This window comes from Pocillopora verrucosa, chromosome 6 (assembly GCF_036669915.1).
Source record: "Pocillopora verrucosa isolate sample1 chromosome 6, ASM3666991v2, whole genome shotgun sequence".
In the NCBI taxonomy this organism is placed as follows: Eukaryota; Metazoa; Cnidaria; class Anthozoa; order Scleractinia; family Pocilloporidae; genus Pocillopora; species Pocillopora verrucosa.
Window position 1 is genome coordinate 26,362,632 of NC_089317.1, and position 18,862 is coordinate 26,381,493.

Sequence of the window (18,862 nt, forward strand, 5' to 3'; positions counted from 1 at the left end):
GTCTTCGAAGAGTTGGTGAGTCAACTGAAACATTTGGTGTTAAGTTGAGAGGGTGATCTTGTTTACTGAACTGAAAAGAACTCTTTTAGTCTGAGCTGTAATGTAACGATCGATAAGGGTTTCATTCCTCGCCTTAGCTCTGTTTATTAATTGTTACTCACTGTCCTTTGATTTGTTTTTGTTTTTGTTGTTGTTTTTTTTTTTGCACTGTTTGTTAGTTATTCACATTCTGAATATTTATCTGGCTGTTTTCATCATTTTGCTATGCTGAGGCTTATCAAGACCAGAACAGCTGTCTTTGGTTGTTAGCGCTGTGGCTTAATTTTTCATCAAATTTCTGTCGCAGCCACCATAACTGTTGCGATAGAGAGCGTCCTGTGGCATCAACGTACCATTTTTATCATATCACCATTTTGCTGTTATATAGTCTTAGTTTGTGGTATATTTATAGCAATCTTTTAGAATAAAATGTAAACCTTTCACCAGCGAATTGCAGCCACTTGTTGATTAGAACAAATAGCACCAATATAGTACTGTTTACGGACGTTATACTTTACCATACATGGTATATGGCGATGAACTTGTAGGCACTATCCTAATCTGGATGAAAGCATCGAAAGCTCATGCCTATAACGCCTGGAAATTCTTGATAAAAAGGTGAATTTTTTTTCAGGGATGCACCAGAACCGACAGGAGAGGAAACAGAAGATGCCGATTTGGATGCACCCAAGATTTACGAAATGGTAAATTAAAGAGCGCACGAGACTAGATGTCACCAAGACTAGGTCAGCTACCATGCGAAATAGGCCGCTAAAAGACACTATTTTATTCCTGAGTAACGAACTGCTTTGGGGACATTTAATTTTAAAGTACAATTGAAATGAAATTAATTGTTACAGACTAATGTAATCATATCAGAATCTACGGTAAGATCTATAGAAAACTCAAATTATGACGTTTCTGATTTCGAAGGGCACAGTCCTTGCAGCCATCCGCGATAAACATGCTTATAAATCTTAAATAACTATCATGTGTATGGCACTGTGGTGTGTAAAGGTTTTTTGAGTACCCTGTTTTGAACCCTGTTCTTGAAAGACCTTGCAAATGAAAAGGACATGCATTGCTATAGTGGCTCTTGCGTTTTGCAGGTGCCGACGTTGGATTTTTTGAATGAGAAGCTAGGCCAGTACATGGCGATGTATAACGATACCGTTCGAGGAGCAAACCTAGATCTGGTGTTTTTCAAAGATGCAATGACTCATCTCGTAAAGGTAAACTTTGTTTTCCCATGTGGTGGGACAAAAAGCCTTGCGATAGACGAGAGAGGAACCAATTTGTCCTCTTAACCATGACTTCATGTGACATTCAGTTGAGATGAACATTCATCTGCCTGTATGTGGTATAATTATCTGTTTCACATCAGATAGTGCAGATCCGAATGTTCAAAACCTAGATACTTTTCGTACTGTTCTGTGCGCCACGTGGGCTATTAAAACTGTTTTTTCTTATCAGATCTCCCGTATTATCCGCACACCGTGTGGCAACGCCCTTCTTGTTGGAGTAGGAGGGTCTGGCAAACAATCTCTTACAAGACTAGCCTCTTTTATCGCTGGATACAAAATCTTCCAGATTACACTTACAAGGTGAAGCATTACTCAACTGTTACGACTGGGTTTTGTTTTGTAGCATTCACGGGACTAAAAGTCTACATATGTGCAATAAAAAAAAATAACTTCTCTCTTTTCATGAACTGATTCAAGCTTTATTGCCCATTCAATTCACTTTACAGGTTTGAGATTTATTGGTCATGGTTTTCAAAGGGTAAGAGAGTGGTGGTGGGGGTAGGGTCTCGTTTTCTGGAAATTAGAAGAGGTGACCATTCCCTGGCCAGCCAGTTTTACAAATTTTTTAATACTAGTTTAGTTTAACGCTAGTTTTGCGTCCTAGGACGAAAGCTCATCGCAGGTTTTTGCACTGCCGCTAGACTCTTACTGAACTATAGCTACTAAGTGCTCAGTCAATTCAACGTCACATCTGTTGGTCAAATTTGCAGGTCATACAATGTCAGCAACTTGATGGAGGACCTTAAATACCTGTACCGTGTCGCAGGCTCTGAAGGAAAAGGCATTACATTTGTCTTCACTGATAATGAGATCAAAGATGAGAGTTTCCTGGAATATCTGAACAATGTGCTTTCTTCCGGAGAGGTATGAAGCGTTTTACTACGGCTGTGGTCTTTCCTCCAAATGTTACTGCTTTTGGTAGAATTTTTTTCAAACTGATGTCCTATTTATAGTCGTGAGTTTTCTTTGGGAAGTGGACTTGTGAATGCTAAATACAGTTATAAGGAAAATTTGAAAATAACACATGGATTTGTCGAGAGAAAACTGCTACAAAAGAACACTCGCTCTTTATCCTTTAATAATTTCCTTGGTAATTGTCATTGTATGGAACTGATTTATACCAGTCCCGGACAAGTCTCCTTTTTACAATAGAGGCTAGTCAGGCTGTAGAATAGAGGATGTTTTAAGGAAAAACTTGTCACATTTTTCAATCTACACCTTTAGGAATAACTTCCAACGTAAATGCGGCTTCATCAATGATTTCCTCTATCGTCAGGTATCTAACTTATTTGCTCGTGACGAGCTGGACGAAATAACTCAAGGTCTCATCGGAGTCATGAAGAAGGAGATGCCGCGAGTTCCACCAACCAATGATAACTTGTACAGCTATTTCATCTCGCGCTCCAGAAAGAATCTGCATGTGGTTTTATGTTTTTCACCCGTAGGTTTTACTCACTTATTCCTTAAAGTCCCTTAAAAAAACGGGGTGCAGCGTCGGGAATAATTTAGGGCTCTTATTGGCTTGCTGCAGTTCAACAGTGTAATGCAGGAGATTCATTTGTAAGACTCGGTAGAAATTGGTAGAAGCGGAAAAATGTTTTATTTTAAAAAGCAATTATTTTAAGCAAGATAAACGAATTGTAACTTGTACCTCTCTGGCATTGTTCGACTTTCAACCCTTAAAAAGTGTTTATTGTAGAACAGTAGCAGATCGGTATCTCAATACACAACAACGGAGCAATGATTACGAGAAATAGATACTTTCAGTGGTCCTCAATTTCAACCATCGTTTACCATACCTTACCACTCTCCTAAACTGGGTGGGCTCCCTTTCATGTCTTAATTTTGATTACCTTTAAGAGTATTTGTTGCATCTTATTTTCAAATTGGCGTTTTTCAGTAGTTCTCGATTTCGTACTCTATATAATTTTACTGCAGGTTGGAGAGAAATTTCGAAACCGCTCTTTGAAGTTTCCCGGCTTGATTAGTGGTTGTACCATGGACTGGTTTACCCGCTGGCCAAAGGATGCATTGATTGCAGTGGCAGACTACTTCTTGTCCAAGTTCGACATCACGTGCACGGCGGCTATTAAGAATAGTGTGGTGCAGACCATGGGAACCTTCCATGATGGAGTGGCTGAGGCCTGCGTCGAGTATTTTGAAAGGCAAGGAAATGTCAAAATGTATTGCTACTGCGTTTATTTTCCAACTTATGAGTCACTTTATGACTCAGAGGTATGGGTACTCATAGTTGATTTATTTTCAACATACTTCCTCAAAGTTCAAATAACCGGCTTTAAATTTCTAACACTAGTTCTGATATGAAGAAACTTTTTGTCTCATCTCTTATTTGCTTATGCCACTTTCCAGGTTCCGTCGTCAAACACACGTGACTCCCAAATCGTACCTGTCATTTGTGGACGGGTACAAAACCATCTACGCCGAGAAGAGATCACAGATTGGCGAACTTGCGAACCGTATGAACACTGGACTTGATAAACTGGTTGAAGCCAGTGCCTCAGTGGCGGAGCTGGCAAAGGAGCTAGTTGTGAAAGAGAAGGAACTCGCCGTTGCCTCAGTCAAGGCTGACAAAGTATATAATTATTCCTTAAGTGTTGTCGTGTAGATGTGATTGTCGACTTGGTCATACCGATTGCGAATTCGAAAATTGTACGGGTTTGGCTCAAACTGTACAATTTTTTGGGGCTGAAGCTAAGTTGCAGATTCTCCAAACTGGTAGGGCCGGTTAGCTATACATAGTTTAGCCACTGTTTAACCAAACCTCGTCCTAAACAATCGTCACTGAGCTGAATCTTTCATCTGAAAATTTATTTTTGTGAACAGTGTAAAGAGGACCGAAAGCTAACAGTGGAAGGAAATTTATAAAATTAAATCAGCTCTTCTTGTAGAGAAAACCTGAGGCCCACTGATTGCGTAAAACCGTGGTTTGGGTTAAACCTCGTGTAAATAACCGGCCTGTAAGCTGACCGAGCGTAAAATGTATCTTCTTTCTCATTCTGCACTGGACGTTTTTTATATCGTATATTGTAATACTTTACAAGACGAATGTCATGTATAAGTTTTCGTCGTTGCCTGGCTTCCCAGCGAGTTCTTGGTAGTTCGGCTGAATGGCGTATCTTATCGCGAAATCATAACTGGCTGAGGCTTAGCGCTACTTCGTTTCTTTGCCCAACGTTCTCAGTAAATGATTAACTTCTTCCGTTATGCCTTTGCGATTTTCATCGATTCTTTAACGAGTAAAAAATGCATAGCCAAAATAACTGGTTTTTGAAGTATTGCTCTTTGCCTTATTGCGTCACTGCAGTCATGGGGTATTCATGTGATTTACCTAGGTACTGGCGGAGGTGACCGTTAGTGCTCAAGCCGCCGAGAAAGTTAAAGCCTCGGTACAGAAAGTGAAAGACAAAGCTCAAGCGATCGTGGATGAAATTGAGGCAAGTGCCTGATTTAGTCTGTGTTAGTCAAGGTTGTTGGCTTTATTTGCTCATTTTCGATCGAATGTCGATCTTTTGGCCGGAGTAAACATTTACTGCTGATGTGAATCCTTATCACTTGGAATGAAAACGTTTGGAAATTTGGCGCTGTAGAATGTCATAGCGATGGTAAATTTCAATCTAGTTCTCATCATTAATATGAATGTCCTTTCCTTTTTTTTTCAATTGCAAGTATACCTTGGATAATACCTTGTGAAGTTTGCATGGCCCTTTGCCAAAAAAACATCCCATATTCAAGCCGTGAGCGAGCGGGCAGTCTTAAAGTTGGCGACACACGTATTTTATAGCCTATATTATATCTCACATGCCAGATATCGGCGATTTTATACGTCGATCGCAGCGATTAGCGAAAAAATTGTCAGGTGTGTCGCCGGTGAAAGGTTATTATTGAAAACAAAACGAGTGCAACGTTTTTAATTAGGCTGATAAAGCTGTTGCGGAAAAGAAGCTGTCAGCAGCCAAGCCAGCTCTGGAGGAAGCTGAGTCAGCCCTACAGGTTGGTGCAAATGGAGCGTGGTTAATTTGTATTCAGGCTAATTAGGGCAGAACTCCGTCATTATCCTCTGTTATATGTCCGTCCTTCGTTCCTTAAAAACGATCTTGTCTGACTTCCTATTCGTTATGACCATATAATTTCTTATGAAACACCAATAGCGGTATCTGGGAGGTTTGGCGGAACAACTTTAAGATGTGTCACGTGACTCAACCGGTTACATTTTTAATTTTACAGGACCTTATGCTCTTTAGGTTTGCCATACACTAATTGAATTTGTTCTCACTAATTCAGCCACTAACCATTTCTCTTCCTACGCCCTATGTCTTACACACTCTTCAATCCCTGTAAAGTGGATTTTACTGGAGCTTATTATTCCAGTTTACTGCTACATAGTTACAGGGTTGGCCGAAAGTATTGTTTGATGCCTATAAAATATAACTTTACATCCAATTCAAATTTTACATATTGTGGGTACTTCGGTGGAATTTTACGATTTAAAACCCGTTTTGAATTACATTTTGTGGGTATTTCGGTGTGGTATTTTATCACGTTTGTGGTTTTGCGCTTGTTTTACTGCCTATTCTATAGCCTATTGTTTTGCCTTACGACAAGTAAAATTCCAGGAACGAACTGCAATTCAAGCTCCTTAACTATGGTAACTAATTTGTTGTCTCGCCAGACTATCAAAGCTGCTGACATATCTACTGTTCGTAAACTGGCCAAACCACCTCATTTGATCATGCGCATCATGGACTGTGTGTTACTTCTCTTCAGACGTACAGTGTCCCCATTTATCTATGATGCAGAGAGGCAGTGTCTTACACCCAGTTGGAGTGAATCTCTTAAGGTGACACCATTCATATTTACTCTCTACGATGTGAGACATTGTTTAGGTTTTGCAACTATCCTCGCCATATATGTTATTAAATCGTAACTCGGAATGAGGTAATCTTCTGTCTTGAAGGTCACCTATTGACTGAATCTGTTCAATATTAAAAACATGAAGCGATTGGATGCTCGATCTGGACCTGTAGCAACTTGTAAGTAATTCGTTGAAAGAGCCTTATGATTGGATTTACCTGATTCAAATTTCTATGTTTGTTCCTAATTATGCTCTAGTATTGATCTATATTTCTTTTACAGAAAGAAAAGTGCTAAAATCTTAATGCAAAAAAAGAAGATAAGAGTAATAGTTCGCCACAGATCGCCATGCAATCTTACAAGAAAAAGATAATTTACCTCATGGCCGCGTCCTGGCTTGAATAAAAGAAGTAAATCAAAAGAAAGCTGACATTTTGTCATTTGGAGATTTCTTAAAGCTGAGCAAAGTGACAGGGGAAATTTACAGAGAGCTTGTTTTTATTATTATCATTACTATCGTAGTTATTATTATAATTATTATTTTCGTTACCATTATTATTTTTATCGTTATTATTTTAATGATGATTAATATTATTATTATTTGACTTTTTACTTTTTATTATGTTACAGTGAATGAACACTAATGTATCAAATTTTCGTATAGCTTATGAGTCAGGGAGGATTCCTTCAAAATTTAGTAAACTTTCCAAAAGACACAATCAACGAGGAAGCTGTTGAATTACTTCAACCCTACCTCTCGATGGAAGACTACAACTTAGAAACTGCTAAAAAGGTTTGTCACTTTGGTCGTAAAGAATGCTTTACAGAAATGTCCAGGGCTTCCTTTTAATACTCACTTTCCGTTCCTCTGTTTTTCTTTTAAAGGTTTGTGGCAATGTGGCAGGATTGTGTTCGTGGACATGTGCGATGGCTTTTTTCTATGAAGTGAACAAAGAGGTTTTACCTCTGAAGGTAAGCTATGGAGGGGCAAAAGGAGATATTAGATCCTTTATTGTTGTTATGCAGACTGTCTTCAATGCCTTTATTAATGACCCAAGGCAGTGAAATGGTACACAGGTATTACGGTCATTCCGCGTAAAGAAGTTCTGAAGATGAATGGCTTATTATTCCAACTAAGCTGTACGAGAAGAGAAGAAGGAAAGAGCCACAAGAAGAGAGAGGAGCCGCCTAGTTGAGTGGCTGCATCCAAGAGAGTTGGTTTATCTCACTAAAAGCTTTATGGTTATTAAATTGCACATGAGCATTAACTCACAACTGGAGTCCCCTCATTAGGCACTGATCGGTGACTAGATTTAAGAGACTTGATATGACTCACAATTTAGATTCGCGCCATCAGGAAAAACAAAAAAACAAAACTCACACAAGTTTCCTGTATGGACAAATATTTGAAAGCACCACGTCACGCTGGCAAACAAAAGCATGCCATTGGAAGGAAATGAAGGAAACATTTGCATTTATTTTTTTAATGGGTTATTTCTTTAATTGTGTCTGTTTTTTCCAGGCTAATCTCGTCGTACAGGAGGCAAGACTCAAAGTGGCTGCCGCTGAACTGAACAGTGCACAGGCTCAATTGGATGATAAGCAGCGGGAACTGGACAAAGTGCAAGCAATGTACGATGCCGCTGTCAGGGAGAAACAGGTGACAACGGCGTCTACTAACGTGTATTTTAAAATATTCTTCTAGGTATTTGGTTTAGAGCCCATCGCTATGTGGAACGACTGGAGCACATCCCGGTTTCCTGTGTTGACATTAGACTAATCTACAATCATGGGGCTCCGTGCAGGTCTCCAATTTCGTCTCTGCAAGGTGCTGCTAGTCGTTTCAATTACTGTGTGGAGAAATTAACTGAAAAGTAAATGTCAGAAACAGCAGAAAAAGCGATCAAGATGTGATGGAATAATTGACAGAACACTACTCCAGATAGATGCTTTTAAAAGAAGTTTATCCTTGAAATGTCCTCTGAAAATGGCTTTTTATTACTACGACAGGAGTTGCTTGACGATGCTGAATCATGTAAGAACAAAATGCAAGCTGCTTCTGCGCTCATTACAGGCTTGGGAGGTGAGAAGGTTCGGTGGACTCAACAGAGTAAAGAGTTTCAGGATCAAATTGGCAGGTAAGACAATCGGGAAGCAGATTTGTTGTATTGATTCTACTTCATGACGTTTATGATTGGCCTAGAAAACTCACGCCACATTCTCAACCAATCAGTTGCAAAACTAAAATCCACAAGCACGTGATCACTTAATTTTATTTCCCTGCGCTTGGTTTAACTGTAAAGTAAGTGCAGCTATTTGTGATATTTACCGGCTTTGCTCAGATTTTTGTAGCGATCACTATTTTTGGCTTCACTGCACTCAATGAAAAACAACTCCCGAATATAAGGTACTTGTGTTGCTGTCATTTGATTTGAAGAATTTAGATGTAATTTGCACATCTTTCTTTGACTACCACGTAAACGTTCGTAAATAATCTTTGACCGTGCAGAAAAATCCTTTGATATTTGATGAATATGTGTTAAATATAAGAACGTGTTGGAATGAATGTTTGTCGGTTTATTTACTTCTAGGCTCGTTGGAGATGTGTTGCTGGCCACAGGCTTCCTTTCATACTTAGGACCGTTTAACCAAAACTTCCGTAACCTATTGCTGAGCAGGTGGGAGAAGGAAATGACGAAGAACAAGATCCCCTTCTCAGAAAATCTGAATCTCATCAATATGCTAACAGATGCCGCTACGGTGTGTGGTGAAATTGTTTTTTGAGTGTGTACTAATCGAGTTCAAAAGATCTGATACATCGAGTTTCAAAAGTTTGTCTTCCAGCAATACGGATCTGCTTTGGGATTGGTTCACCTTGCTCCCATATTGGTTTAAAATATCGCGTACATAACTGTACGACCATCAGGATAAGTACAAAGTATGCAAGATCAATCACAACTTAGTCTCCTTTGTTTGTAAATCCTTATCGCGATCCATATATTTCGCTCTATTTCGATGCCTGAAAATGAAAATTTTTCAAGGAAGAAAAAGAACATACAAGAACAACAAGCCAAAAATAAAATACTAGAAAAATTGACTTAAGATGGAGGAGACTTGATTGGATTGAAACGACAAATTTCATATTAGGCGTTGTAATATTCCTTGAAGAGTAATATTTTGAGAGTCCCTTGGCTGTATTTGAAATTTGTTGTTTATGCACTCGAAGGTGGTCGAGATTATTTCTTTTTGGTGGAAGGGAGTCAAATGAGAATCGTTCTTAACCTTTGTGCGCATCGATTATTATGTTATTTAATGAGTTTGTAAGCCAGGCTCCTCTTTACAGATTGGTGAGTGGAATCTTCACGGGTTACCTAGCGACGAGCTCTCTATTCAGAATGGTATCATTGTTACCAAGGCAACGAGATATCCTCTTCTTATTGACCCGCAAACACAAGGCAAGGCTTGGATCATGAGTAGAGAGAAAGAAAATGAATTGCAGGTGCGGGAAAATTGTTAAATTTCTCAGAGGTTTATAGTATAGTATGATATCAGAAGTATACTCAAAGTTCAAGACTTTTCTAAGCGTTCAGCACGTGCAGAAATTCTGGTACTCAAGCAATTAATTCCATGGAGGAGCTTAAAGAACACGATAACAATTTTAATGATCATGTGTAATTATCTGTCTGGGTTATACACCCAACATAGGCAAGTTCGAGAATGGACATGAAGTGGAATTTTTTACGCTTAAGGCTCATTATATTGATTTATGCAGTCTGAAGCTGCTTTTCAAGATTTTCTTCTGACTAAAAATGAGATTAAAATTTCCACTACAAAATATTCATATTGCCATTAAAGCTGCCAGTTTACCCAACATTGTCACTCTCATGGAATGTTTCTCTAACTGACAAAGGTATTAGATCTTAATCGTATTCTCAAAGGGTTTTTAATCTGCTTTTACTAGGTGACATCTCTCAACCACAAGTACTTCCGAAATCACCTAGAAGACTCTTTGTCTCTTGGGAGGCCCCTTCTCATTGAGGACGTCGGAGAGGAGTTGGATCCTGCTTTGGATAATGTGCTCGAGAAGAACTTTATCAAGTCTGGTTCTACGTATAAGGTTCGAAAACATTTTTGTGTAGAGAAAATCATCCGAACTGGTAAGGAAAACCCAGCAAGATGAGATATGTTTTAGCTAAATTAAGACGACTTTGATAACCTTAGTTACAAGTGCCGCGGAGTAATAATTGCGATGAACGTGTTTAAGATAAATACGTTCACTGTGGAAAATTTTATGGCTTACCTTATATACCAAGAAGCAACGTCTTTGTTTGAGTCAAGCGTGGACCGGTTCTCAAAACGCTTCAGAGCATTCAAGTGTTTAAAAGACAAGTAACGGTCAGTAAATGATGACGACACAATCTTATACAATTTAAAGCACGCGCAAAGAAAAAGAGCGCGCGCTACTTCTGCGAGGCAGCCCACGCCATAAGCGGAGAGCAATTTCCGCATTTTCGAACTTGGAAATATGAGAACTGTAGTTTCTTGGCTCTTTTTCTACAACATGATCACTGTTAATTGTAAGGCTTTTTGGTCGAGTCTTGCTTGCGCAGCACGATAAAACTTTTTTAATGTAACAAACTCGTTGGTAAATATCTTTTCGTTTCCATTTCCTAGGTCAAAGTGGGGGATAAAGAATGTGATGTCATGAGCGGTTTCAGAATGTACATCACGACAAAACTGGGAAACCCGTCATACACTCCTGAGGTACGTACAGATTAAACCAGTAAACAACCAGTCTTATACCTCCGTCACAGCCAGTTGATTCGCGAAGCCAAATTCAATTGTTTAAACGTGCTTTGTAATGTTAGTCTATACCTTAATGACCTGATTGTGCGCATTGTAAAGTCTGCCAACTCTTGTGCGTTTTTTCAGGTTATTAAAACCTGCAAACTTCACATTTCGACGAACGCACGCTGGCGCCTGAACCAACTGTAAATTCGTTATTTTAAGCCTGGAATAGGACTCTTGTCTCTCTCTTTTAGGTCAGTGCACGAACAGCCATTATTGACTTCACGGTGACAATGAAAGGCTTGGAAGAACAGCTTCTCGGCAGAGTTATCAACACAGAAAAAGAGGTAAACCGCGCGACGTATGGCTTAATACCACCATTGAGCATGTCATTTTTACGTTTCAGGTTCTTTTGTAGTCTTCTCTAATCTCTTCAGCCTGTTTTCCAATGTTCTTTTGAATCTAGGAACTAGAAGCAGAGCGAGTGAAACTGATGGAGGACGTTACGTCAAACAAAAGAAAAATGAAGGAGCTTGAGGATAACTTGTTGTTCAGACTGACAAGTACTCAGGTCAGTTGGTTTCCTGTGTAATGTTACGTTATAAAAGAATTTATTCGGAATCACTTACGCTCTTCTACCACTTTGCAAACAAAAGTACTTCGAACTGCTGAAGACTGCTTAACAAATCATTTTGTTAAAGTGTTTGGTGTTATTAACTCGTTACTCCTAATCAACAGAATTCTTTTTAATTGTCATTTCCCAACCCATTTACCTGTGGAATGATCTGTCTCGAATCGTGATATTTCTGGGATTGCCTCAGTTTCGGTCATGATTATATAGTTTTCTGTGGTTTTTCGAGGGTCTTTATATCTTATATTAACAACGGGTCCTTTAGGAGGGAAAATTGAAAATTAGTAGCAACTTGAATTTTAGTAGTGGAGTGTGCGCAAAGTGGCTCCTCTCTCATTGTTTCCAAAGGGATTTGTAATTTAGACTGTTACCTTTGGTGAATATGAGAGAAAACGCCGGGGAAAGGATTAGAATCGAGAACAATATTGACCAATACGCACTGGATGCAAGGGTCCAGAATTGAATACAAGCCACAGTTACAGACGGCAAGCGCTCTCAGTACTGCGCCGTCCCTGCCCTTCTCCCCATCTCCTCCCACCGAGAGCCATAACGACCCTGTCGAGTATGTAATGCGGTGATATGGAGAAAAAGCTGCTCCTGTCTATTACATTTAAAAATTATTTGATCTGGCAGTTTTTTTTTCCCATAGGGCTCGTTAGTTGAGGACGAATCTCTGGTAGCTGTACTAAAGACCACCAAAGAGACAGCAGAGGAAGTGAGTGAGAAGCTTGCTGTGGCTGCTGAGACAGAAGTCAAGATCAACTTAGCTCGTGAGGAGTTTCGTCCTGTAGCTACGCGCGGCTCCATTCTATACTTTTTGATTGTTGAGATGAGTATGGTGAATGTTATGTACCAGACTTCGCTGAAACAGTTCTTGGGGATCTTTGATTTGTCCATGGCAAGGTTAGTGATGTGATTACTCGTAAGATTAAGGGCACTGTAATTCTCAACTTCAATCAGGTTAATCTTTGTGTTCGTCTTTCGCCCAGATAAACAGTGGTCCTCTGAATGCTGAAATCATCAGAAGACTTACTGACACAGCCAACCTAAGGAGGAGCGACAGAGACACGTGTTTCGTTTTAGACTTCAGTGAAAAAAGAGGAAATTCATGTAAAAAGATTCATGTTAAAGAAATAATTTGGAATTTTGAAATAATAAGGTTATGGTGATGTGTTTATTTAACAGAGAGGGAGGTCATAGTTGAACAAAGACAAGACTGACGTTTTTTTTCTTTCCAATCACCGATAGGTCCGAAAAGTCACCGATCCCAGCTAAAAGAATTCAGAACATCATCGAGTTTCTGACGTATGAGGTGTTCAAGTATTCATGTCGTGGCCTATTCGAGAACCACAAGTTTTTGTTCACCTTGCTTCTGGCCCTCAAGATTGATATTCAAGGCGGAAAGGTTAAGGTGCTGGAATTCCAGACTCTTATAAAAGGTAAGCGTGTAGAAGAACAAATGAAGGAGGAAGTTAGAGACAAGCGGGCTAGACAGAATTATGGTTCTTGTATTATTGTTATTGTTATTGTTATTATTATTATTATTATTATTATTATTATTATTATTATTATTATTATTATTATTATTATTATTATAACACCTTGTATTAATTCTGTCCAGTAGTTTTTAGTTGAACTTCTCAAACTATCAACTTATTGAGTTGAAAATCGATGTAAGGACTGAGAGTACGATAAGCTACTTAGAACCTAAGAGTTGTACAAGTTACTTGTGAGCGTTGCCAAACATATAAACGTCAAGTAAATGAGATTTAACTGTTGCAAAGCTCGGATGAAAATGCATCCGGTCACGGGAAAGCAAGTCTGTAACTCGTTGCGCGGGAAAACGTATTAAACTAAGCAAGAGCGGTGAGAAAAAGGCCTAAAAGCCAGTTCATGACGTCACGTCACGTCGTCAAAACGCAAACATGTTAAACACAACTAAAATAAGGTTAAGCGCTAGAGTGGGTGATAACATGTGATTGTTCTGGTTAAGGTGGCGCGGCTCTTGATCTTAAGGCTGTACAACCCAAACCCAGCAAATGGATCATGGACATGACATGGTTGAACTTAGTTGAGCTCAGCAAGTTACCTCAGTTTTCAGGCGTGTTAGACCAGGTGTGTTAGACAGCTAAACATAATAGGTAGGAGATGAAGGTAAAGGTAGCCAAGGAGAAGAAGACTGCAGATTATTAACGTGACTCTTACGAAGATGGAAAACGACTGTTCCTAATGAAGCAGAATAAATGTCTTAGAGACTATCTACAACTTTTGAATGGCTATAGTAAGAAAACAGGGTTAAAAATGGCAACAAAGAAAGTCTCTTTAAGCCTGAAGTAAATAGTTTATTCGTCCTTAAATTTGACCATTTAAATTTGATCAGTTGAGATGGATATTCTTTTTAAGGATTTTTAAGAAATGTAGATTCTTTTATACCATTATTGTTAAAAGCCCCCGCTATTAAAGACTGATAAGGAATGCACAACATCTTTAAGGTTCGTCGTAACGATTCCGGCTGGAAGCAGTGGTTCGATAAAGACGCACCTGAAGAGAGCACCATTCCTGATGGATACGATAGTTCCCTGGATACCTTCAGGAAAACTGTTACTAGTCAGGTAAGAAGGGGTGTTATTCATTCTAATTTATCTAATTTATTGTGGGAAATGACCGTGTATGCTCAATGCTAATCCAAGATAATGGTCCTATGCAGGTCATGGTGTCCAGATCGAACGCTGCACCAGGCCCGCAAGTACATAGCTGACACCATGGGTGAAAGGTACGCTGAAGGCGTCATTCTCAACTTGGAAGCCACATGGGAAGAGAGTGATCCCCAAACGCCACTCATCTGCTTCCTCTCCATGGGCTCAGACCCTACAGGTGCCATTGAGAACCTGGCGAAACGCAAGGGAATCGGTACGTAACAAGTCTGTTGTTGTATTGTCAAGTTCATTGGAACTCAAGGGTAGCAGTTAGCGTTAGAGTTGAATTTTTGTGGAATGGTTTCATGGTTGTATTTGTAGAGTGTCGTGCAGTCTCCATGGGCCAAGGGCAAGAAGTTCACGCCCGAAGACTTCTTCAGCAGTCTATGGCTGGGGTATGTTATGCTCTACCCTCTATGTAAAATATTTTTTTGTGCCCTTTTTGTTGTCGTGGCTGGAAATATAAACACAGCTCAATTTACCGAGAAATTCAAAATATTTCGGGTAATAGAATTGGCGTTCACCATCCTTCTTTCCATTTAGATTTACCGCTTTTCTGCGATTGAAATGATGAAGTTTCGTTGTTAGTCTCTGAAAGTGTCTTTTATAATTTCCAGGTTATGGTAGCCTAATGTTTATTAGTTGCAACCAAATTTTGTCACTTTTGTAAAAAGGTGTTTCAACTGCTTGGTTGTGCTCTACCTCCCCAAATGGTACACCTTTAGAAATTATAAAAGTCTTCTTTTAAAACTGTAGGGAGGCTGGGTCCTCTTACAGAACTGTCACCTTGGATTGAACTTCATGGATGAGCTTCTGGAGACTGTGACTACTTCAGAGTCTTCCCACGAGGGCTTTAGAGTCTGGATCACAACAGAGGCACACAACCAGTTTCCCATCAGTCTTCTGCAGGTAAGGCTGTTTGTTTATTACCTTCCAGTGTGAATAATGAAAAGTTTTTCCTGTCATCTATTTCCTGAAACTTCTTTTTTGTACTTTTTTTCTTGAAAATTTCGCCTTCGTGTGTAAAACGGAGGATGAATCCCCGGCTTAGGAGACATCTGGAGATGTGCGAATAGGGCCGGAGTTGTTGTTGAGGGCTCCAAGATACTCAAGAGACAAGAAGCATTGCTGTCCGCGAAGGACTTGATCTCTTCTTAAATAACTAGCTTTATGTTTTGTTCTAAACGTTTAGCTGTTACAAAACACATCACATGTTAAAGAATTTTCCCATTTGCTCACAAACCCAAAGAACCATTTATGAATATAACTTAAGTACGGCTGTTTCTCTCGTAGTCTTCAATCAAATTTACAAATGAGCCGCCACAAGGTGTGAAACCAGGACTGAAGAGAACTTACGCTGGAATTACTCAAGATCAGTTGGATGTCACTAACATGCCTCAGTGGAAGCCAACTCTGTATGCTGTTGCTTTCTTGCATACTGTCGTTCAGGTCAGGAGAGATGTTCTCTACTCAAAACCTTACCGGAAACTTTTTGCACCAGTGCAGTGCAGATAACGTATTGTTGTTAGTTTAAAAAACTACATTTACCCTTTCGCAAGTGTCTCATTGCTGTCACGGATATGGGTTGGCTCATTTATCCCAGCTATTGAGGTCGACACAAAAAACTGTCGGAGTTTTGCACGTTCATTATTTCTTTTACCGCTCTCCTGCTGTCAAAGCCTTCAAAAGCTGTGGCTGTTTTGCTCTGCCTTAAAGGGGATATTTTGAATATACGGCTTCTTAGTTCGTTATTGGTTTGAAGCACTTTTTCAACATATTTTGTCAGTGACGTATTCCATTTCAACAGGAACGGCGTAAGTTTGGTCCTTTGGGCTGGAATATCCCTTACGAGTTCAATCAGGCCGATTTTGCCGCGAGTGTGCAGTTTGTCCAAAACCACTTGGATGCTATCGCTCCCAAAAAGATACTCAGCCCGCGATTTCAACTTACAACCTCCTTTCGTTATTTAACGTCACCTTAACTGTAAGTCCTTTCTCATTTGTACAGGGCGTGTCTTGGAATACAGTGAGGTACATGCTGGGAGAAGTGCAGTACGGAGGAAGGGTCACGGATGATTATGACAAGCGCCTGTTGAACACATTTGCTAAGGTAATAGCATTGTCGAGAATTCCTTTTTTCCTCAACCACTTCGTGTCAGTGATCTTCGTTAATTTCGTTTTTGTGTCCTGTGGTTTTCGATTCTTACAACTATTCGACGATAAAACAGTTCAATATGCGGCTAAACGGAATTAAATGATCGACAAAGAACCCCACACATGTGCAAATGTATAAGCATGGCCCATCAACTTTAGGACTCAATTGTCGCCAACATTTTTCGGGGTAAGAAAAAGTCTTTATTCGAGACCCCCATAGCTTCCTGACACACGACATCATTACCTTTCGATCTGCAGTCAAGGGTGTTAATCTGTGAACCACAATGTCCTTCTTGTACTAAAGAACCGCGACATTTGTCATTGCATTAACGTCGTGGTTTTGTTTCAGGTGTGGTTCGGAGAGCACATGTTCACTGAAGACTTCTGTTTCTACACTGGTTACAAGATCCCTAAGTGTCGTAGTTTGGAGAATTTCTTCGAGGCTATTCAAGCTCTCCCATCTGTTGACACGCCTCAAGTGTTTGGCTTGCACCCAAATGCAGATATCACGTAAGTTAATCTTCTTTCATTTTCACAAACAAACTACGATTCACAAATCAACATGATACCTTCCAATTGCCATCTCTCAGTATTTTTATTTGGGGAATTCATCTCTTTCATCCGTTAAAAGGAACGGCTGTGAAAAGACGGATGGCAAACTAGAAAATTTAATAGGCATTAGAGTGTAGACAGGAAATGTGTTTGGCTTATTTCCTCTCCGCAGTTTATCTTTACCAGACTCGAAATAATTTCCTGTCAGGTTGTCCCATCAAAGCTATTTTTTATCAGATACAATCCATTTTTTGCGAGAGAAATATCCACCATGTAATGGTATGAGTATCTCAAATAAATCTTCCTCCGGACCCTCCTACTTAATAAAATATACCCTATTCATCTCTTCTTTCTTGCACACAGGCGGCCTAGAAAACTCAATACAGGAAAGGCGATACAGCCGGTAACGTTCGGCAAAATCAATGTGTAATTTGTTGGGTTTACAGATTTATGGCATACCGTTAGAAAAAATCTGATCAACCCACACACCTTAGAGTTAGCAAGCTGGGAATAAAACTATTCAATTTGGGACCCAAGGGTCCGATTTTAGGACACTAGTGTCGATTTTGAACGTTAGTAACCAATTTTGAACACTAGCGTCTGAGTTTGGACACTAATGTCCGATTTTTGACGCTCGTGTCTGATTTGGAGGATAGTGTCAGAAAACCTATATTTGACAGGGCCATTGTCAATTGAGCCTGCCGTAATTTCGAGGTTTGCTTTAGAATGTCCTTTCACTTACCGGTGTGTTGATCCCGATTCTAGTAAGTCACCACAGCATCCGCGCTAACTTTCCTCACTCTCATTCGTACTTCTATGCACTCCTTTGGCAACAAAAGAACTTGCTCTAACGTCGTATTTCCTGCGACTTGGTCTTATTTCTTAGTTTATGTCTCAACAAAAATTTTCTAATATCAGGGGTCTGTGTACCTCTTTACTTGCATTTCAGAACACAGAGCAAATACAGCTAAAGAGGTTCTGGACACCATCATGAGCATCCAAACTAAAGACTCAGGGGGAGGATCTGGGGAGACTCGTGAGAGTGTAGTCACCAGACAAGCAGATGACATGCTGGATAAACTTCCGAATGATTACGTACCACACACAGGTAAGAAAGATGTTTGTATCGTAGTGAAAGTTTGAGTTCTTTTCCATGAGATGCGAGACGAACACTTTGACATTCTTCGTCTGTGTGCAGGTGAGAGCGCGACTGCAGAAAATGGAGATCACTTGCTTCCATGAACATCTCTTTTGAGACAAGAGATCGACCGTATGCAGCGAGTGATCACTTTGGTACGGCAGACCCTGACTGACTTAAAGCTGGCAATAGAAGGAACATTATAATGAGCGGGTATTTAGGAATCTTTTAACGGTTAAACGAAGCTCTTTTTTTAAGTGGCTGCCCAATTTGCCAGTGAACAGCACAATTGCGCAATCATCATTCAAAGGAAAAATTTGATTGGCGATATGTGCTAGTGAGAAAACGTTTGTTAAAGAATGCGAATACTCCATTAGTTTCAATAGAAATTATAGGGATGATCATGTTTAAAATTACGAGAAATCGCTCGTGATGTCGCTGTTAATTTTTGTTTCTTTGAGTTCACGTTATTTTTTCCGAGACAAGTAAACAAAAGAAAAAGAAAAGCATAAACATAAACTAAATCTAATTGAACTCAAGGGAAAGCTTATGAAAACTCAGTCCAGATGTCAAAATGTGCTTGAAACTAATTTTATATCCTTGACAATAGAACTACGAGACGCACTGGACAACATGTACGATGCTAGAATTCCTGCGCTGTGGAGAAAGGTGGGGCGTTTTCGTTTTTA

General features: G+C 39.6%; 1 pseudogene; it reads left to right on the forward strand.

Moving 5' to 3' along the window:
* Positions 1-18,842, forward strand: part of LOC136281979 (dynein axonemal heavy chain 8-like) — a 32,948-nt pseudogene extending 14,106 nt beyond the window's left edge.
* The last annotated feature ends 20 nt before the right edge of the window (positions 18,843-18,862 follow it).